Consider the following 23,191-nt stretch of genomic DNA (forward strand, 5'->3'; position numbering starts at 1 on the left):
TAGTTGAACACTTTTTCCTAGGATATTAAAATAGATGACATGCACAATGCGTTTCCCTAGCTTTTTAAAAATATTCTTTATCATTAATCCTAAGTCTATTCAAGCCCTCCCACAATATTATATCATTACTATTTTTTTATTATATCATTTTTGACTATATCAAGCAAATTTAACGTTAATCAAGCCATTACCAAAAATAGAAACTAAAATGAATCAAATAGGTATTAATTGGAAAAACTTAATTCAACTACTGTGTGCATAATGCTATTATGTTTTGTACTAACGATTATCACAAAATTCGTAAATTTAACAAATAAAATTTTTTTTATAACAGAATTACTGTTACCGGGGATTAACAATTCACTATTGATTCTAAATACAAACTGTATGATGGTGAAATTTAAGGCATTTATGTTTGTGTCAATATCAAAGCAGTACTGAAAATTAGTGTTCAACAATTTTTTAACATTTCAACATTAAAAAAAAACTTCTTAAAACTGTGTTTCATTCAAATCTTTCTGTGCAATCATTTTTCTCTATAATTTACAACCAATATATTTGCGAACTAGCAATACTTTTAACAAGGGCTAATGCAAAAGTATTAAATTAAATGGTATTATTAAATTTTAAAGGTATATTACTTTTTTAATATAATTTTTCCAGTTTATGATAATAAAATACAACAAATTTCATTTAAAATACTATAAAACACAAATAACAAAAATACCTAAATTGAAATATGTGCCACTATTGTACCAGAATATGGCAATCACCATTGAATTAATTTATTAAAGCTACAATATACCTAGACACTACCCTTTATAAATTTCAGAGTTTCTCTTTCCGAGACTGGAATATTTAAACTTAAGTTTACGTGTAACACATTGAAATGTGAAAGCATTAAATGTACATTTTTACTTTCATTGTATTATAATTTAACTAAAATTGGACACATATCATTCACTTTTTCCGCAAAGTGATTATTTTATTTTGCCAATAAATTTTAATGCGAAGTAAAAATGCTCCTATTGAAAAACTATAAACTGCCATTGACATTGACATAGATATTGTAGTTTAGAAATTTTGAAGCATTTGAAAAATTAAATTTAAACTACTTTTATCCGTCAAGGTAAATTTTTCCACAAGTATATGTTATGATATCCATTTTTTCCCCTTTCGTTGGATTCTCAAATCGTTGGCTATATATATTTATAGCTCTATGTACAGTAATCTCAAGTGATTTATTAAGTAGAAATATGTCACTCCTTGACAAGTATTCGTTCTGTGAATGGTTGGGATTAACAACGATTTTTAATACTGGCTGACTGCGTTGGCTCTGCAAATTGAATGCCATTATCGAGGTTGAACTCCAGACCCAGTTTTACGTTTGTTTTTAAAGCCAGACCCCCATTAGAGGATCCAGATTTTTATAATTAATTTCCTATTAAGACGTCAATTAAAATCTGTATTATTATTACACTAGACATGTCCAATGACGATTGCATTTAAATTTGTTAAATAATTAGAAACGATCAAACAATAATGCACTCACCCATTCAGCCTTATGGTCCCTCTGCTGAATTATGATTCTTATGTTGAGTTTCTTCAATACAATTCTTCGATAAGAAAAATAAACCTTTCGGAGCCACTCTTCTTCATTGCAAAATGCTGCTGCAAAATGAAATTGAGTTGTTATTTATTTACTAAATGAATAATATTTATTTTATGTTAAGGGGATATATTGACAACCTGAGGTGAATACTGAGTTTTGTCACGCCAAGTTTGAAACAAATGGGAGAGAGTATAATTATGAGCCTTTCATGCACATAATTTAGGCTAGAACTCGATCACTGCAAAAAGTGTCATATTGTTCAAATATTATAATTCAATTAAATAAATTGTTCTAAATTATTTCTTTCTTAGATTGTTCCAAAAATATAAATCTGTCACACTTGCATATAGAACCCAAAACAACAAAAAAAAAATCTTTTTAGCATTAGTTGTAAAGATTAGTTAGCATTAATTGTAAAGATTAGATTAGTGATGATACATTTTCTTAAAGTCGTATGTTATAATTAATGCTATAATTATGCTATAATTAATTTAGTGTGCATTATAAAAGCATTTTCAGACTAATAGTAACTTAAAATGATTTCTAATAACACTCATTAAACACGTTCTAAACAAAAGTTCCAAAAATAAACGAGGAAATTATTTAAGATAAGATAGATAAGTTTTATTCTTCATTAGATACACATACAATATTACATGTTATTATTACCCCAAAGGCTCATTGGCCTGTACAAAGAGGGAAGACACATGAATTGCATACTCAGAAATAAAAAACAAAAGAAAATTTAAAATGATCACTTACTCACATATGAAGGAGAAGAAAAGAAAATATAGATAAAATGGAAACTATAGAATAAATAAACTGAATTAATTAATTAGATTAAATAGACTCAAAAAAAAAATAATAATAATAATAAAAAAAAACTATTACTATAAGCGATTTCCTATCGTCGAAACAGAATTGTATTTGTATTGTCAGGTAGAATCAACATCATAATAGCTATTACGATGTTGTTCATAACTCTTATCCAAGATATTAAGAATATCATAACTTAAGCCATGTACAGCCCTTTTAACCTTGTAATTAAAGCTATATAAATCCCAATTCAATCAGCTCTGCTTACATCTGAGGCTAGGTAGAAAAATTGACATTTATGGGTTAATTCAGTCATAAGGCTTATAATTATTAGACTGTAATAAAATGGTGCGAAAGCAATAAAATTTAACCCTTCTTCATGGATGCTTCTCCTTAGTGAACTATACAAGTTTCAGCAATAAATATTGATAGTCATACCTGAGGCCTGGGAGTCATAGCGCAGAGAAGACCACCATAAAACACAACTAAACATTCAGGGGACATCAACTCCACAAAAAAAAAAAAAAAAAAAAAAAAAAATTATTCAGTTTGATTCTTAAATAAATGGTCCTTAATAATCCTCTTGAAAGTGCCAAACGAGTGGCATTTCTGTAATGAAGAAGGCTGGGAGTTCCAAACCTGATGAAAAGCGATGAGGGGATTGAAATCTGACCGCACAGTGGGAGTAGGAGGAATGCAGATATTATGTGACGAACGAAGGTTATATGGAGCTGAATCAGAAATAAACTGAGGAGTTTTTTGAAGAGATTTTGGAAGATTGCCATGAAGCTGATTAAAAACAAAAGAAGTACAAGAAATAATGTAGATAGACTGTAGATTTAGAAGCGGTCTTGGTGAATAACGGTTGGTGTCAATAACCAGACGCGGTGTTTTATCCTACATGACATAAAGCGACCGCAGTGTAGAAGGAAAAGTAGACATCCATACTATGGGGCAATAAGAGACATATGACTGGACAAGGCAGAAAAAAAGAAGCTTCAGAATAGATCCAGGAAAGGTGTGTTTGAGTTTTCGAATGACACCCAAACTCCGTGAGACCTTAACCCTAATCATGGCTATATGGTGTCTAAACAAAAGGTTCTCATCAAGCAGGATACCAAGAAACCGGACCAACCCATTCTTTGGTCTACACAAGGAGCCTTGTGACACCTGAAGCTGTGTCAGTTGAGGGAAAGCTACACCAATTCGAGAAAAAATAAGAAAATGTGACTTGGCAACATTCAAGGCCAAGTAATTCGCCTCAAACCATGAAATTACTCTCTCAAATATTGCCACCAGATTAGACCTGACATCACATTCCGTCCTCCCTAGAGTCCCAAAAATACTTTCGTCAGCAAAAACAACGAGGTAATCTTCATTAGAAGTAGCATTGGGACACGAAGAAACATCCGGATGACACAGATTGCAGCATATTAGAGGACTGGTGTTTTTGACTACTGAAATCAGATCATTGACGCAAATCAGAAATAAAACGGGGCCAAGAACAGATCCCTGGGGGACACCATATTCTACTTCAGAAGGGCTCCGGAAAAGCGGATCAATTGAAATAACTCTACCAGAAAGATATGAATCAAACCAAGAGAAAACATTTGATCTTATACCAATATGCGATAATTTCCAAAGAAGAATCTGATGAGTCAAAGAATCAAAAGCTTTACGAACATCCAAAAATAAAGCTGCCGGGATAAGACCAAAATCTATTGCCGAATGAATGAAATTCAAGAGAGATGCGCAAGCATGCTCTGTAGAGTGATTCGCTCTGAATCCAAACTGGAAATCATGGAAAAAATTTTTGACATCCAGAAAACAAAGAAGCCTGAATAACATAGCCTTCTCAAAAATTTTGCTGAAAACAGATAGAAGAGAAATTGGCCTATAATTAGCAGGATCACTCCGGGACCCACCTTTATACAGCACTATAACCTTAGCTCGCTTGAGTGATTCAGGGAAAATTCCTTTCACGAAAGACAGATTGACAAGCTTAGTCAATGGTGACAGAATAGCAGGAAGAACGGCACGGATAACCCTTGAAAGAATGCTGTCTGGCCCTGAAGACGATGAACCTTTAAGTGCATTTACGATCCGACCTGCCATAAACTCAGAAACAGGGGGCAAGTACATTGATTCTAAACATGGGGGTCCAAGATAGGCTCTGAAATCGCAACGAGAAGTTCTAGAGCTCACAGATGAAGCAGTCGTTTTTACTATATTATCAAAATAATACGTAATCTCTAGCTGAACAATTTCTTCTCCTTGGACAATTTTAACGTCAACTATCAGCGTTGTTGGAACTGAAGGCGGAGGGGAGTAGGTTTAAGTACAGAATTAATAATTTTCCATGTCTTCCCAACATCCTTTCCACACTCAGAAAATTTCCTGTGATAATACTGAGACTTGGTCTTCCGACACAGAGAATTAAATATATTCCTATAGGCCTTGAACCGCTGATAATGAGAAGCAGATGACGAAGCCTTGTATAGTTTCCACAGATAATTTTTCCTTTTACAGCTTTTATGGAGACCTGGAGTCATCCACGGATTCAGCAGTACTATCCTTTTCGAGGTATGAGGCTTTGGATTCTGGTGGCAAACTTCTAGGATACCTTCTTTTACTGAATCATCAAAGAAATCAAAAGAGCGGTTAAAATCCGATTCAGAATCCAAACTATCCCATGGCTGATCAGTCAAACGAGATTTAAGTAGACTGATCTCACTGACACCAAAACGGAAAAATGGGAGATTAGATGGCGAAACTTTACGCTGCGATCGATTAGCAGTCCTATATCGTGAAATAGCAGGGAAATGATCAGAAATATCACTAATCATCACCGAATTATCTAAGACATCTAGTGTAGAAAAAATATTATCTAAAAGTAGTGCAAGCCTCTCAGTAATTCGGGTGGATTTACAAACTGAAGGTGAAGTTCCCGCAAAAAGCATCATTGACGAAAAACCTGCAGCCGATGCAGAATTTTGATCTAGCAGGTTAAGGTTGAAATCCCCCATAAGGATTAGTTCGCAAGGATGCTTTTGGACTCAGTCCAAAACCTCTTCCAGAAATTTCATAAACGAAGGAATAGATCCACTAGGGGATCTGTAAACCAAACCAACTACTAAATTCTTACAACCTGACTTAATCTCAATAAAAAGGGATTCAAAGACTCCTTCCTCATTTCTACTCAAATCACTTTGGAAATTATATACAAGATGATCGGCAATATACAGGACGAGGCCATCTTTTACCATCTGTTTCCGGTTCATCTTCTCCATCCTACATCTTTGGGTATCTAAAAGCATATCCTTTTTTGAATCCAGGAAAGTTTCACATAATCCAATAACATCCGGAGTTCCACCACTGACGATTCGTTTCAGCTCATCAAAAGAGGAATAAAGTCCCTGAATATTTAGGTGAAGCACAGAGAAAATACCATCTTGTTTAGAAGAGGCAGAACCACTTAATTGCGAAACATATTTACTTTCAATAACCGATTTAGGATCATTATAATTCCTATTTCTACTTCCAACTGAATTATTAATTATACTTTCTATATCTAAAGGATTATTTTGTAACTCAACAAAACGTTCCCCCAAAGAGTTGACACCACCCTGGTCACTAAAAGAATTAGTCATTTTACGTACGGTGGATACAAGGCAGGACCTCCTTTAGCCATCTTGCAGCGGTTTATAGGTTCCATTTTGTAACAATGGATATCCAATAGCATTTCATTGCCAGAATCCAAAAACGTCTCACATAAACCCACAACATCAGGCTGTCCATCCGAAACAATTTGTCTTAGATTATCTATTGCCGAGGAGAGACCCTGAATATTAAGCTGAAGTGCTGTCAGAGAATAATTTCCTTTGGTAAACTCCTCTCCCCCCAAATCCGAAACATATTTACTATCACAAATAGGGTTTATAGTAATCGGACTTTGATTAGCCTGACCCACAGAATTATTTACGATACTAATTACATCGATAGGATTATTTTCAAGCTCGCAAAACCGACTCTCATGGCTTGAAATATTCACAAATGCAGATTTTACTTGGAGTCCATTAAAGTCACCAGATGAACCAAAAAGAAATCTTTACTTAAATCAACTGCAAAAGAAAAACCTGTCAAAAAATTACAAGCACACAAATAAATAATTGGACATCAGGTATTATTGGAATGAACTATTAGCATGGAAAGAAAAACGAAAATGAAAAAATAAATAAATAAAGTAAATAAATGAAGATCAATGACCTGTGGAAGCCATATACAAATTAAGGAACATACTAACAAGTCACATACTAGTGCATTCGTGCACATAGTCTATTTTGCGTATACGAGTTTCACCCGGAACTTTAGCTAGAACTTGTCCATGATCAGACCAAACACTTCTTGGACCGAAGGTGCTGCGAGCCGTGTTTGATACATCGCGACGCTTTTTAGTTAGGTTTTCAGACACAAATACACCTGACTTAACCAACTTAATTTTTGCTGCAAACACTTTTACATCAATATCCTAGCTTGAAAATTATACCAGGATGGGGGCAATATTCACATACTAAGTTTGATTGGCACGCTCGCGGGATCAATTAGAATTTCAGAGGTCTATTTTTTTGAAATCTTACAAGCCCATAATTTGTATTATCACTTCATTAAGATTATCTATCAATTCCCCATTGGGGTTTGGTTTCACACCGTAGAAAATTAGGGTTTCAAGTAAGGTATCCTGCTCAAGTTGGTCAACCCTGTCCTCTATTTTAGAAATTTTATTTTCAAGCAAGTTCACAGCATTATAAAGTCTTTGAAGGGTTGATTCAATTTTTTCAAATTTAGCATTATATTCAAGGGAAATAGAATTATAAACTTTCCTTCACAATATGTTCACTGATAATTTCAGAAGCTCGGCGATCTTTCATTGTGTCTGATACGACACGAGAAATGTCATTCATTAGGTTGGACTTAGTGTTGATTAGTTCCTCTTGAGTTTCATTTATTATTTCCTTTAAAGTTGATGCTGCTGCGGAAGTCGGAGTTGACGGCGCTAGGCTGGATTTTACTTTAGTTTTTTTGGGTAGAGACAAGTAGGTTTTACTCTTAGTCTTGAAAATATCAGGGAATAGGTGCTGCTCTTCAAAAGCCTTATTTACATCTTTATCTGTCCTTGTACAGGCTTCTTTAAAGTGCTCATTCCAGTTGCGGATATGAGCTTCAGCTATATTATGCTCAGAGTGGGTACCGTAGAAAAGAACTAGATATCTGGCTTGATTTTTCTGGTCTTTGGTGGTTTTAATAACTACTGATGGCCATAAAGGGTATCCCTGAAATGAAGTTAGCACAAGATCGAACTGTTTGTATGTTGCCATTTTACAATCTGCAGTTACGAAGGGGGGGGGGTCACTACAGGTAACAAAAATAAACAACTAAATGTTCCAATCTTCCACCCCAAAGTACTCACGCTTGTAATATGTGCTTAGTTCCTTACACAAGTTCAACAAATTTCAGCAAGGACTATATCCGATTCAATTGAAAACTTGTTTAGCTCTTCACTCGTTGAACTCTGACAATGAACTGAATATAAAATATATACTTTCTTTCAGTAGGACACAAATTCATTTATTTCAGGAGAACTTTTGAAATTAAAAAAAATATAGATGAAACTATAAAGAGGAACAATGTGCTTGTAATTAGGATAAGTAATTGTTCTTTGTGCTTACATTCCTCGGTTGCATTTAGTGAGCTGAATATACTTTGGGCCGCTCGTAACGAGTCTTCTTTTTGGAGGAAGATTTTCCATTTTTCACTATCGTGATTTTTGTCGCAGTTTATTTTGCTTAGCTTCAGGTACCCCTCGATGTTTTCTCTGATATTTTTTTCTTCAGTAAAATTTTCACAGCTCCCACCTAAAAAAATAATTACAAATTAGTTCAGTCAAATATATATAAATATGAAAGTAAAGGTTGGAAATTTTAGTGGCTCAAAATGCCTAATGTATTAAGTACAATCATTTTGTATATTATGAAGTAAGAATTATTTTGTAACTTCACAATGTTAAAAAATTTGGGCCCCCACCCCCCATGTGAACCTATATAAACCGCAGGGGTTCTATAACAACAGTAATGTCCCGACTGGGTTTCGTTACTGACTATAATCAAAAGGATAAAAACGAAAAAACAATTTAAAATTTTGTCAATAGATGAACAACTTGAATGGTCGGCGGCCTGTCATAAACTGAAATGTTTTATTATTTATTTTCATTTGGCTTTTTTTGACAATTTTTCTTTGAATTTTTAGTTGATATATTCCTGTTAAATTTTTAAGTGGAAAATGATCATTCCTTGTGACTTTTCGTTTTCTTTACGACCTTTTTCCTATTTGGTGTTAATTTTTTCTTATTTTTAACCCGAAATTCAAATATAACCCTTCGAAGCTCGGCAGAAAGCGATTAATTGAAGTAAATGTCGTATCTTCCTTTATTATTATATTTTACTCTAAATTTATACTTCATTAAATAGTTAAGTTAAGTCAAACACCTATAGATAATATAAATATACAATTTAACCATATATAAATCTATTGAAGTAACTTGATTTAAATTTTGTTTTTGTTTCTCCATATTCAATGATTGCCTTAACTAGAATCTATGATTCTATGACATATGTATTAATTATTCATCAATTAGCTTCGAATTGCTGAAACCTGTTGAGTAAAAACTGTATTATTATAATTATGTTCTGCTTTGAATTAATATATCAAATATTGTACTAAGTAAATATCATTTGGCTTCGAATTACTGAGAAAGTGATTTAGGTCATAACTTACTCTAATTTTCATCGCACATCTCTTGTGGCAATTTCTTCCATTTGAAGAAGTACTTGGTCGTGGTATTCTAATTTTACATAATTTAATACTTCGGTAGAAAGTTTCAATTCAAATTCTGCTTTGTTCATCTAGAATATATCATTAGCACAAATTAAAAAGTAGCTATGGTAAAATCAAAAACATTTCCAATTTAAAATAATATAACCGAAATTAGTGAATAATAGATGTCGTATATTAAATAATACCACTAGGATAATTAAATTGTGAAAATGATAATAGCATAAATACATAAAAATAGTAACGGAAAGGTATTAAATGTTAATCAGAGATTTGAACGTGTTCCTTCTAGCACAGTTGACATAGCTCCTAATCGATGCTTGGAAGAGTAATGGATGGGGAGGGGGCGATGCCGTTGGATCATTTAGTGAAGACACAAGGACAACTATACATCGAGACTACTACCGTCAGGACATCAACAAAATCCGTCAGAAAATCGACAGTCAGAATCGCTACCCGTCAGAACATCGACAGTCACAATCGCTACCCGTCAGAACGTCGACAGTCATAGCATCAAATTTTTTTTCTACCAACGAAATTCCCTCAGAACAACTTACCGTCAGAATATCAACACGTCATAACATCTAACAAAATTTTCATAACGAAAATCCGTCAGAACGTCGATTGTCATAATATCGACACGTCATAACATCGACGCGTCATAACATCAAAAATTTTAAAACTTTATTTTATTGGGGTTTAGGGGGGACAAGGTACCTCGGTTAGGTTAGGTTAAGTATTTAATATATGCTATGCTTTACCCCATCACCCTGATGTGCAAATATATAGCCGAAATTTGTTTATAAATTATTATATACTTATTACTATTATATAAACCTATAAAATTTTTTCATAACGAAAATCCGTCAGAACCACTAACCGTCAGAACGTCGACAGTCATAACATCGACACGCCATAACATCTAAAAAATTTTTCATACCGAAAACATCAGAACCACTACTTGGATTTTAAAAAAGCATTCGATACAATATCCCATTGTATTCTTTTTCGTAAATTGGATAATTGTGGTGTGCGCGGACCGGCGTTGGATATAGTTAAATCTTATCTTGATAAGAGAAAGCAACGAATAGATGGAGGTAATTTTCTCTCTTCGCCTGTTCCTCAGTCCTCCAGGGTTGGGGTGCCTCAGGGCTCTGTCCTAGGTCCTCTGCTTTTTCTAGTTTATATAAATGATTTTCACCGCGCGTTGGCAATCCTATGGCTCAGCACACATTTTGCTGATGATAAGGCAGCTTCAATTTCTGAAAGGAATGACGAGGAGTTGGAGGCAAAACTTGATACTGCATTTTTTAATGTTCTTGAATGGTGTTCTGAAAATTTTATTGCTTTGAATTTATCAAAAACTAATTTCAAAATTTACGGCAGGAAGTCAAATATATGCCCTCGTATTACCCGAGTTACTTCTTCAAAGTATCTATTATCAATATCTCGGGTGAATGTGATAAAGTACCTTGGACTGATGATTGATGAAAGATTATCTTTTAAAACACACATTCAAAATATACGCTTAAAGGTTTCAAGGTATGTTGGTTTAATGCGGAGATTGAAGCATTATTTGCCCTACTCTGCTTTACGAAGCATTTATTTTGCTCTGATTCAGTCTAATATTAATTATTGTTCTCTAGTATATTTATCTACATTTAAAAGCCATATTAAACCAAAACAGATTTTACAAAATAAAGCAGTAAGAATCCTCAAACTTTTTATTTCATCGCTTATTTAACTTCCAAATAAGTCTTCTACAGCATCTTTATATACTTATTTAGATATACTTCCAGTTTCTCAACAATTTACTTTTGGAGCAATTATTTTCAAATTTAATTATGATATTAAGAAATTACCGCCATATTACCTCAATCAAAATTTGTTCTCCCAATCACAAGATTTACATCGTTATAACACGCGACAAAAAAAGAGTATCTACATTGACAAGTATAGTACCGAGAGATCTAAATTCGCCCGCCTATTTCACTTCCAAATAAGTCTTCTACAGCATCTTTATATACTTATTTAGATATACTTTCAGTTTCTCAAAAATTTACTTTTGGAGCAATTGTTTTCAAATTTAATTATGACATTAAGAAATTACCGCCATATTACCTCAATCAAAGTTTGTTCTCCCGATCACAAGATTTACGTCGTTATAACACGCGACAAAAAAAGAGTATCTACATTGACAAGTATAGTACCGAGAGATCTAAATTCGCCCGCCTATTTCACTTCCAAATAAGTCTTCTACAGCATCTTTATATACTTATTTAGATATACTTCCAGTTTCTCAACAATTTACTTTTGGAGCAATTATTTTCAAATTTAATTATGACATTAAGAAATTACCGCCATATTACCTCAATCAAAGTTTGTTCTCCCGATCACAAGATTTACATCGTTATAACACGCGACAAAAAAAGAGTATCTACATTGACAAGTATAGTACCGAGAGATCTAAATTCGCCCCGTTTGTGTCAATAGCCCGGTGCTGGGATGCTCACAAGGATTTTATTGATAAATTTTCTTCTATCCGTTTAATAAAAAGGAATCTTAAATTTCATTTAGTTCAGGATTATTTTTAATTAAGTGTCTTTTTAATATGATTAAGTTATTTGTTTGGATTTTTGTTCTAAGTGAATGTGGGCCTCTCGGCTATCTTTTAGTATGAATTTATATTTAATAATATTGATCTCTTTTTTTTTTTTATATATTTATATTTATACTTGGATCCTGGACTAGCTGCTACTTTCATATTATTGTTGTATTATTGTATCTTTGCCGTCGTAATTATCTTTGTATTCTAGCGTAAATATTTTTATTTTATATTTGTCTATGCCTAGTTTTTCGAGCTTGTCTCCCCATGGGCCTATGTCAATTATATACATGTATATGTTAATAATAAAATGATTGAACTTGAACTAACCTCAGAACGTCGACAATCACAACATTGACACATCATAAAATCTAAAAAATTGTTCGATGTTATGACGTGCCGATGTTATGACTGTCGACGTTCTGACGGGTAGTGATTGTGACTGTCCATGAAATGACGTGTCGATGTTACAACTGTCGAAATTCTGACGGGTAGCAATTGTGACTGTCGATGTTATGAGTGTCGATGTGCTGACGGATTTGCCTTGTCAACGAAATGACGTTTAGTGCTTGTGATGGTTAGCTGAAATGGTACCATCCCCTTATACTAAATGCAAACAATTATTTACAGAGTAACTTCTTATTCTGTCCATTTTTGGGATTCTATAATCCATTTTTGGTATTTTATATCATTACATGGATTAAACAGTAGCTATGGTAAAATCACAATTTCCAACTTCAAATAATGTAACAAAAATTAGTGAATAATCGATAGTATATATTAAATAATACCGCTAGAATGATTAAATTATGAAAATAATAATGTCTATAATAGACACAAATAGTAACAGTAAGGTATTCAATATTAACCGGAGATTTTCTTCTAGTCCAGCTGACATAGCTCGTGACGGGTGCCTGGAGAAGTAATGAACGGGGAGGGGGCGATGCTGTCGGATAATTTACGACCAACCACAGTTTTGACTCCCAGCCTAATCCACCAACTAGATTCTCTTTCTTATCGTCCATAGTATACTGATAATACTAAATGCAAACAATTATTTACAGAGTAGCATCTTATTTTGTCCATTTTTGGGCTGTTATAATCTTAAGGTGTAACGAACAATACGATATGTTAAAGCGAACTTGCAGTGTTAGAGGGGTAAATTGGATTTGTAACTTCAGTGCTTCTCCTGTTTTCGAATACACCATAAAAATTTATAAATAGTAAAGCGATTTATATTGAAATCAGGCTTGTACATTCGGAACTACCAAGTTTTCTAAAAACAATTTTATGCTTACCTTTTTCTCTTCTAAACAACCAAAACTGCTCGATTCTGCGAGTTCCGCAATTTCCTCATCTAATTGACTTTGTTGTCCAGATGGTAATAGTAAATCCTCAACTAACTGTAACTGGAACTCACCATTGGCATCATCCTACATATCATAAGGAAGTAACTATTTACTTTTAGGATACGATAATCGTTCTTCAAAATGTAAAATCATGCGTTAAGTCCTATATGAATTCGGATGGGGGGGGGGGAGGGGTCTCCAGTTAATCAGTTATTCGTTTTTCTAAACAAATTAATTTATGGAAATATTCCCTATTAGAATGCGATACTCTTTCTTGAAATTTGTAAAATCGTGGGATAGTTTCTAGAGGTGTTGGGATGGAGGGGGGGGGTTTACCATACTTTAGTCACATAACTAAAATTTTATTTTTTTCTAAAAATATTATTTACAATTTTACTTTTACAAATATAATTATTAAATGTATAGTAAACTTGGTAGTGATGTATTATCCCGACCCCACTCAAGAAGTGACGTTATTAAACAATTCTTACTTCAGAATACGTAGAAAATTCGTAGCTAACAAATTCTTCATGTAGTCCACCTATGCTTTTCCCCCCAAGTCCCATAATGTACGAATATATAACCTACCTCTAGTTCAGGAAAAAATAAAGATTAATGTGTATTAATCAGCTCGTTGGAACGAATTTTAATTAAGCTGTGACTCCAATCAATAATGACCAAAACCCTAAAAAAAAACAAAGTTTAATAACAATAGATACATCAAGAGAATTGAATTTATTTAAAATATGTAAAGTCCATGAACCTAGCCTGCACCCCTATGCCTCAAAAAATGAAATAAATGTTGTAGTGTAGCTTCTGCATTAAATGCATTTATATTTTTATTTTTGTCGTGACGAAAGCCGAGAATGTCATTTTTTACAACAATAACAGCAATCTTAGAGCTAGCCTAATGCCTAAAGCAAAACAAATTAGCATGTGAAACAAATTTGTTGCAAACTAACTTAGCCTTGCAAAACAAATTTGTTACAAACAAAAACCAATTAGGATTTTTTTGTTAATTACTCATTTAGTGCTTTGGAACATTGTCCTGCTGGATTTAACTGGATTTGCTGAATTTAATTTGTGTTTATGTAACTTTTCTCTTTGATAAATTAATAAAACATCAATTCCCTTTTAGCAATTATAAATTAGAGACATTTTTTTAAAGTTACCTTTATCTATAAATTCAAACAAATTATATTTTAGGAACATAATGACTAAAAAAATTAATATATATATATATATATATATATATATATATATATATATATATATATATATATATATATATATATATATATATATATATATATATATATATATATATATATATATATATATATATATATATTATATATATATATATATTGTAAATGTTTTCTTCTCAGTTTTCTCAACATTTGCCGAATTTCGGCGGGGGTGCACAAAATCGGTTTATACAATAACTAAAATATTTTTCGAAATTTAATTGAAACCATAAATTCAGGAAATGTATGGGAATTCGTGTGATTAGAAATAAGGGACAAGCCAACGACGTATTAATTTATAATTTCGTTATTTCATACATTTGGTTCTTGCAGTATTGTACGTGCCACAATTTTTCCCTTGAATAACAAAAAAACAGAAAATATGAACAATACTAAAACAGTTCAGAAACTAATTTCATTTTAGATAAATATTTTCTGTATTTACTATAATTTCCTATCTACAACAGAAAAATTACGAATATTTCATTTTTTGGGAAGGTGGAGGGGGGTTGCCCAGTTAAAGATTTAAAACATTAAGATTATAGAGGAAAAGATAAAGAAATTTATGTTGTAAAAAACTTAAAGCTAAATAGCTAGTTATGTATTAAACCAAACACAGTCGAGAAGTTTACTTAGTTGAATCGACAAAAAACAGGTTTATCGTTCTGCATTCGGGGCAATTAACTTGGCTCAGCGACATGAACTACGATATAAGTATATTTTAATTAAATACTTAATATATAGTTTGTATTTTAGTTAGTTTTTTTTGTTGCTGTCTTCATAATTTTTTTGCTAAAATATAATAATTTCATCATATTTTGGTATATTGCTTTACAATTAACCTAATTTAACTTCTCGAATTTGTTTGGTAAAATACGTATGAGCCACTGAATAGATTTAAAATACATTACCATTGCATTTACGCTAGCCATTTTTTTTCTGATTTTTCACTAAGGGCACAATCTTCAACTATGAAGTTCTATTCTTTAAATAATTTTGATTCTGATATGTCTGAGGGCGAAGATCTTTTCTTCCATTCATTCATTCATTTCAGTCATTTGAAAATTGCTCAACTTATGACTCATAGAAATAGATTCGACTTCTTTGGCTGTTCTGTTACTATGGCTTAAAAATTAGCTCAGCAATTATCGTTAATTTTAGTCACGTAGTACAATTTTTCCATGGAGACATTTCCCGTGGGGGAAGGGAATTTTCCATGGAGGGGGACCTGGATTTTCCAACTTTATTTAAAAACAATCAGCAATTAAATATAAAACCAGTTTTTTCAACTTAAAAAAAGGAGCAACATTAAAACTTAATACAAACAGAAAATATCAATCAAACAGTTCGTCGTAACGAACTGTAAGTAAGGAGCAATCCGGCTCAATAGTAACCAAAAGTCTAAAAAACTTTAAACTTTCAATCAAGGATTTCATATTTTTCATTCAATTATTTATGATTTATTATCACGCACTAAAAAAATTTATTTTAACGTACTGAGCACGCCTTTAGGCTTATTGTTTTTTTTTTCATTTTGTTTCGCTTTTAAAATAAAAATTTATTTCTTTGAAAAAAGAAGGGAAATTAAATTGCTAATCAGTAGAGTATAATAAAAATATTTTCGATTCAGAAAGGGTATATTTTCGATTCATGCACCAAAAGTAATTGCTTTTCTTCTTTTTGGTATTTAATATTTATACAAGTAAATCAGATACACATAAAATCAGCAATTTGAACTTTAGCGTAAAGAGCGAGGTACTGACTAGGGGGCGAATCCCCTGATATATGTCATTAAAACTTACGAACATAGAAGTTCGTTACGTAAGTTAATTCGTGAGTTAGGTCAGAGCAAAATTCCGAGATAGCCATTTAGCCAAACAAAAGGAAATTCTGTTCACCTGTGAAATTTTGCCTTATTTTCAAAAAAAAAATTTGGGGGGAAAGTGGCGGGGGGTTGGCCAGTTAAAGATTTACAACATTAAGATTATAAAGAAAAAGATAAAAAAAATTATATTATAAAAAACTTAAAACTAAATAGGTAGTTATGTATTAAACCAAACACAGTCGAGCAGTTTACTTACTTGAATCGACAAAAAACAGGTTAACCTTTCTGCATTCGGAGCAATTAACTTGGCTGCGTGACATGAAGTAAGATGTAGGTATATTTTAATTAAATATTTAATATGTAGAGTTTGTATTTTAGTTAGTTTTTTTTGTTGTTGTTTTCATAATTTTGTTGCTAAAATTTAATAATTTCATCATATTTTGGTATATTGCTTTACAATTAACCTAATTTAACTTCTCGAATGTGTTTGGTATAATACATATGAGCCACTCAATAGATTGAAAATACATTACCATTGCAGTTACACTAGCCATTTTTTTTCTAAAAATCTGTAACTATGAAGTTCTATTCTTTAAATGACTTCGATTTTGATATGTCTGAGGGCAAGATCTCTTCTTCCATGCATTCATTCATTTCAGTCATTTGAAAATTGCCCAACTTGTGACTTTCATAAAAATAGATTCAACTTCTTTCTGTTCTGTTACTATGCCTTAAAAAAATAGCTCAGCAATTATCGCGAATTTTAGTTGCGTGGTACAATTTTTCCATGGAGAAATTTCCCGTGGGGGAAGGGAATTTTCCATGGAGGGGGAACTGGATTTCCCAACTTTATTTAAAAACGATCAGCAATTAAATATAAATTGAGTTTTTTTTGTACTTCCGTCAGAGTCATTTATTCTAATTAACGGCCTTTGTGATTAAGGAGTCATTCTTAAAGAACGAGAACCTGATTTAGAAAGACCTTAAAGAGTGAGGTATTGACTGCGGGGGAACCCCATCATATAATTTATATAAATATATTATTATAAAAGTTCGTTACGTAAGTCAATTTGCAAATTATGTCATATCCAAATTTAGAGACAGCCATTTAGCAAAAGAAAAGTAAAATTAATGCTAATTTTGTTTACTTATTCAATGACAGTGAGCCAAAATAAAAGCTGCATTAACTAAAAAACGATCAGAAATTAAATAAAAAAACAAGTTTTTTAAACTGAAATTAAGGAGTGACATTAAAACTTAAAACGAACAGAAATTATTCCGTATATGAATGGGGCTGTCCCCTCCTCAACACCTCGCTCTTTACGCTAAAGTTTTTCATTGTTTAAAAAAATAGAGTTGTGAGAAAGTCAAACTTTAGAACAGAAATTATTCCGTATATGAAAGGGGCTGTCCCCTCCTCAACGCCTCGCTCTTTACGCTAAAGTTTTTCATTGTTTAAAAAAATAGAGTTGTGAGAAAGTCAAACTTTAGAACAGAAATTATTCTGTATATGAAAGGGGCTGTCCCCTCCTCAACGCTTCGCCCTTTACGCTAAAGTTTAACTTTCTCAAAACTCTATTTTTTTAAACAATGAAAAACTTTAGCGTAAAGCGCAAGGTGTTGAGGAGGGGACAGCCCCTTTCATATACGGAATAATTTCTGTTCGTTTTAAGTTTTAATGTCGCTCCTTACTTTCAGTTTAAAAAACTTGTTTTTTTTTATTTAATTACCAAGCCAAGGTCAGAGCTAGAGCATCATAAATTTGCAACAAAGATTTCCAAGTATCTAGACAAGTCTTTTAGCCTCTGCGTAAAAGTTGCTGCCCAAAATTCAAACTTTTGACTTCCCATAGTCTTAGGCCTCTGTGAACCAAATTGCAGGATATTACCCAAAATTTATCCAAATAGGCCTAAAATAAAAAAAAGTCAATATTTACTTTTGCTTGGCTAGAATTCTATTTGTGAACCTTTAGAATTCTTATTTTATATACTTATTTTATAGCCTACAAATTCTTATTTTTGAATGTATGCCTGAAAAGTTCAGCCAATGATTATAAAGAGTTGAACCCTATGGTTATAAACAATAACAGTTTTAGTTGAACCAGATTCTCAACCAGTCAATTGTTTCACACAAAAACACTTTATGACAGCCTGGTTTGTCATTGTTTCATGCAAAAACAACGGTTGAGCTCAACCACACCCAGTGGTTGAGCTCGAATGGTCTCTTTGGTTGATGCAAAAAAAGGCCTTAAGTGAGAGGCAAAGCTTGCATAAGCCTTTTTCAGAATTGTATAAAATATGGTGTCATTTTATTTTTGACTGATAGTCTCTTAACCATTTATCCTAGGGCAGAATTAAGGTTGATAGTCATGGAATAAGAGTACTTCAAATTGTCTATGAGCCTTTTGAAAGCAATTGGAGACTCCAAATAAAAGGTTTTCAAACATTTATGACTGACCATGTCCACATAACTTTTAAGACAATTGGGCAACTGAGATTGTTCTCATTGCATAAGCTTTGCCTACTGGGAAAGCTTACTATAATTATAATGGGGATCATGACAAATAACAAGAGGGAAGAGGGGGCATTACCCCTACTAGACTTTTAAAAATCCCTTCTTATTTCTTTTCATAGCTATTCTCTATTTTAACATGGCTAAATGGTTGTTTTTACCCCCTCCCCTAACATTTTGTGAACTGGAACCACTGGCATAATTACCATATACAAATCATACGCAGAAATTGGGTTATATTTTGTTTAGTGAAGAGTCTGAACAAAGGATTCTCAATTAGTTACTTTGTAATATATACCATTATTGTGATTAACATACCTTTAAGTTGATTTCACTACACTTTACTCCCCACCCTTCCTGATATGGAAATATACAACCCAAGTCAGCTTACATCCTTAATAAGCTACAAATGACACATTTTTCTCACTAGCAAGTTATTTTTTGGGCAAATTTCTAGTGGGCCATATAATTTTGCTAAAATGAAAGTGAAAACATCATTTGATACCTTTTTTGTGCTCCTTCATAATTTAATAATCACTTCTAGGGCTAATTACATTTTCAGCCCTTAAAGGGGCACCAAAGGTATTTTATATGAATCATAAAAGAGCATAAAAAAGCATCACATGATGTTTTCACTTTCATCTTAGCTAAATTATGTGGCCCACTGTAAATTTATAATGAACTCCCCCCCCCACCCCCCAAAAGTGCAAATATATACCATGAATTGGTGACAGCAAAGTTTTGAATCACAAAATTCAGCACTATTTTTATCAATGGCATTTGAGAAACTTGAAACAGTAGCAAAATGGTTTATATTTGAGGTCTAATAAATGAGGTTTGAATTATTATAAATAAGCATTTTTGGAATATATTACTCTTGAATAACTTATTTATAAACTAGTGACATGTTTTCAACCACTTTTCAATTATTAACTAGTGTTGATAACTTCTTTGTGTGGTTACAAAAAGAAATACCTTTGGGGCCCCCCTAAGGGCTCAAGATGCAACTAGCCCCAGGAGTGATTACTGAATTATGAAAGAGCACAAAAAATGCAAAAAATGCAAATAATGACGTTTTCACTTTCATCTTAGCTAAATTATATGGCCCACTAGAAATTTACCATTTTTTAAACATATTTTTAGGTTGGGTTACTAGGTTACTATGAGCTGTTTTGAGCTCTTTTAGCCCCTCTAAGGGCTCAAAATGAATAGTCTCCATAAGTGATTATTGAATTATGAATGAGCATGAAAAATAATCATTACTTAATTGAGCTGAAGAGCTAAATTTTGTTGAAAATTTGCATAGTCTAGGCTATTTACCAGAAATGTAGTGTACACCTATGTACTTCAGGCTATATGTTTGACCATTATAAAAGGATGGGGGTCTTAGCAAAGTTAGTCATATTTAGATTCAAAATGGAATTCTGACTACATGTATGTCTATTTCTTAGCTAGGCCAGTAAAAATTTACAATTGTGGCCTATGATAAGGAGACATGTTAAGAAAACAATTCTTACTTTAAAATATGCTTAATGATCCTAGTTAACATATTATCCAAGGGGAGAACCTTTATCCTCAAATCTATCCTCTTTTTCTTTTGTTTTTCCCACTTAAAATAAACAAATTTATATTTTTTCTATGCTTTCATGAAAATGTGTAAATCTTTTGAAATTATTGCTATAAATTGTTTTTTATAGATGGTGTTCATCCCAGTCATTGTTAGTTAATGTCATAGCATATGTTTAACAAAAAAGCAGTGGCATATTGAAATATATCCAAATCAGGGCATATATTTGCACATAAGGGGGGTGAGGCAAAATTTGTATATATTTAGAGGTTGGGGTACAGTTCATTTGGTTATATTTAGGTTCAGAATACAATTTTGGTTGTATATTTGCACATTAAGGGGGGTGGGGGTAAATACTCTGTTAATATATAGGTTTTATAAAATTCATGAATAAATAAAAAAAAATGTATATGTTTGTTTGTAGCAATATTTTGTACTTTTGTCACTGCTTTATCTATCATTAAAAAAAAAGAATTAACAACAACCAGGATGAGCTCTATCTATAAAAAAAAACAATTTATAACAACAATTTCAAATGATTTAAACATTGTGTTCAAAGCATGGCAAAAAATTAATTTTTTTCTGGTGTAAATTTTCAATTCTGGGCCATGATAAGGAGACATGTTAAGAAAACAATTCTTACTTTAAAATATGTATAATGATCCTAGTTAACATATTATCCAAGGGAAGAACATTTATCCTCGAATATATCCTCTTTTTTTCTTCTTTTCTCAACTTAAAAGAAACAAATTACTATTTTTTGATGCTTTATTTGAAAACGTTTCTGTTTTGGAATTTGTGCTATAATTTTGTTTTTATAGATGGCAGTCAATCCCTGTAATAAGTTCTGGGTTTTTTTTAAATACAGTTCTATACAGTTCGATTTTACTTAATATCTTAGAACCTATATATTAGCAAAATATATACCCCCACCCCCCTAATGTGCAAGAATGTACCCGAAATTACATTCTGAGTCTAAATACAACCTTCATTTGCAATGAAGTATGTACCCAAAATTACATTCTGAGTCTAAATTTGCAATGAAGTGTGTACCCAAAATTACGTTCTGAATCTAAATATAACCTTCATTTGCATCAAAAATGAATGTTACCCCAACCCCCTTTATTTTTTTCTTTTAAGTTGGAAAAAGAAAGAAAAAAGAGGAAATGTTTGAGGATAAAGGTTCTCTCCTTAGATAATATGTTAGCCTAACTAGGTTCATTATACATATTTTAAAGTAAGAATCGTTTTCTTAACATGTCCCCTTATCATGGGCCAGAATTATAAATTTATACCTGAAAAAGAAGGAAAAATAAGGAAAGATTTGTGGATAAAGGTTCTCCCCTTGAATAAAATGTTAACTAGGATCATTATACAGATTTTAAAGTAAGAATTGTTTTCTTAACATGTCTCCTTATCATAGGCCACAATTGTAAATGTTTGCTGCTAGGCCCATCTTAATATTCAGTTAGGCTCATCAAAAATTAAACTTCTACAGTAGTCTAAGGAACTTTAAAGTGTTTATATATGGAGTGATAGCATCAGATTAATACCAAGGGTGTTCCAAAACTATAATCTTTCTTCTGTAAGCTAATGAACAAAACTGTGAAATAGGCTACCTATATTTCTATAGGCTAAGCCTAATTTATATAAAATGAAACATTATTTAACTTATTGCTTACCATGATGATGAATCTTCAAATGAATTTTTAGGCTCCTCAGGAATTGCTAGGAAAATGAAACCTTTTAAGGATGGGCCCAGATTAAACTTTACCATGAAAAGGTACTTTTAAGTATTCAGCTCCTCCTATTCTCTCTCTTGAGGGCCCTGACCTTTGATGATATTTGACCTTTACAAATCTTTGTTTTAGGCTATAAAAGTAAAACCTTAACAAGTAGATCTTCTGCTTAAATGAAGTAAGGTAAATATCTACCACTTTAGCCTGTAGACCCATCTCTGAAAGTTTCATTTTCCTAACCTAACCCCTTTTTAAGATACCCAAAAGTAGCTAACGTAGAATTTTACCCCATCTAGTGCCTGGTCACCATCAATTACATTTTCTGACAAACAGGAGCTTGACGAGCTCATATTTATGCACTAGGTAGGTTTGCACTAGGAATCAGGTGATTTTGTAATTTGAATTTTTCCGAACGAAAAGTATTGTCAGATGCACAGCAATTTAGTTTCCGCTATATTTTTTTTTCGATTTTTTTCACTGGCAACAATGTTCATAAAAATATTCGCAGACAGAAAAACGGTCATAAAAACTAAAAGAAAATTCGCAGGAAATTCCGGTTTTCAGGTATAAATAGGCCTAGGATAGATCTAGATGGCTAAATATGTTTTCATTGTGGTGTCCTTGAACTTTAAGTAATTATTGTCAAGACATTTTTCCAAAAAAGAGACTGTCTAAAACATATACGACTTTATTAGTGTCAACTTTATGCATACTCCAATACTATGTTATCATTTTCAAAAGGTATTGGCTAGGAGTCTGAAATTTGAAAAATTATTGTCATGACATCCCTCCAAAAAAAGATTGCCTAAAATATAGGAGTCTGCATTCCCCTCTGATTTCCCTTTCTTCGGAAATTTTAATAATTGTTGTTAAGACATTCCTCCAAAAAAGGATTCCCCAAAATGTAGGAGTCTGCATCCTTTCAGATTTCACTCTCTTTGGTAATTTAAATAATTATTGTCACAGTATTCCTCCTGAAAAAAAGATTGTCTAAAATGTACAGGACTTTTTTAGTTTCAACTTTATGCATAC

General features: G+C 32.4%; 1 long non-coding RNA gene across 1 annotated transcript; it reads right to left on the reverse strand.

The window, feature by feature from the left end:
• Positions 1–9,267: 9,267 nt before the first annotated feature.
• LOC148940306 (uncharacterized) lies at positions 9,268–22,507 on the reverse strand. The gene is made up of 4 exons (XR_016143463.1): positions 22,447–22,507; positions 16,876–17,072; positions 13,220–13,354; positions 9,268–9,387 (listed from the first exon to the last, which is right to left on the reverse strand). It is a non-coding gene; the product is annotated as an uncharacterized LOC148940306 (long non-coding RNA).
• Positions 22,508–23,191: the final 684 nt, after the last annotated feature.

This window comes from Artemia sp. Qi Xiang Cuo, chromosome 20, assembly GCF_049724085.1.
Source record: "Artemia sp. Qi Xiang Cuo chromosome 20, ASM4972408v1, whole genome shotgun sequence".
In the NCBI taxonomy this organism is placed as follows: domain Eukaryota; kingdom Metazoa; phylum Arthropoda; class Branchiopoda; order Anostraca; family Artemiidae; genus Artemia; species Artemia sp. Qi Xiang Cuo.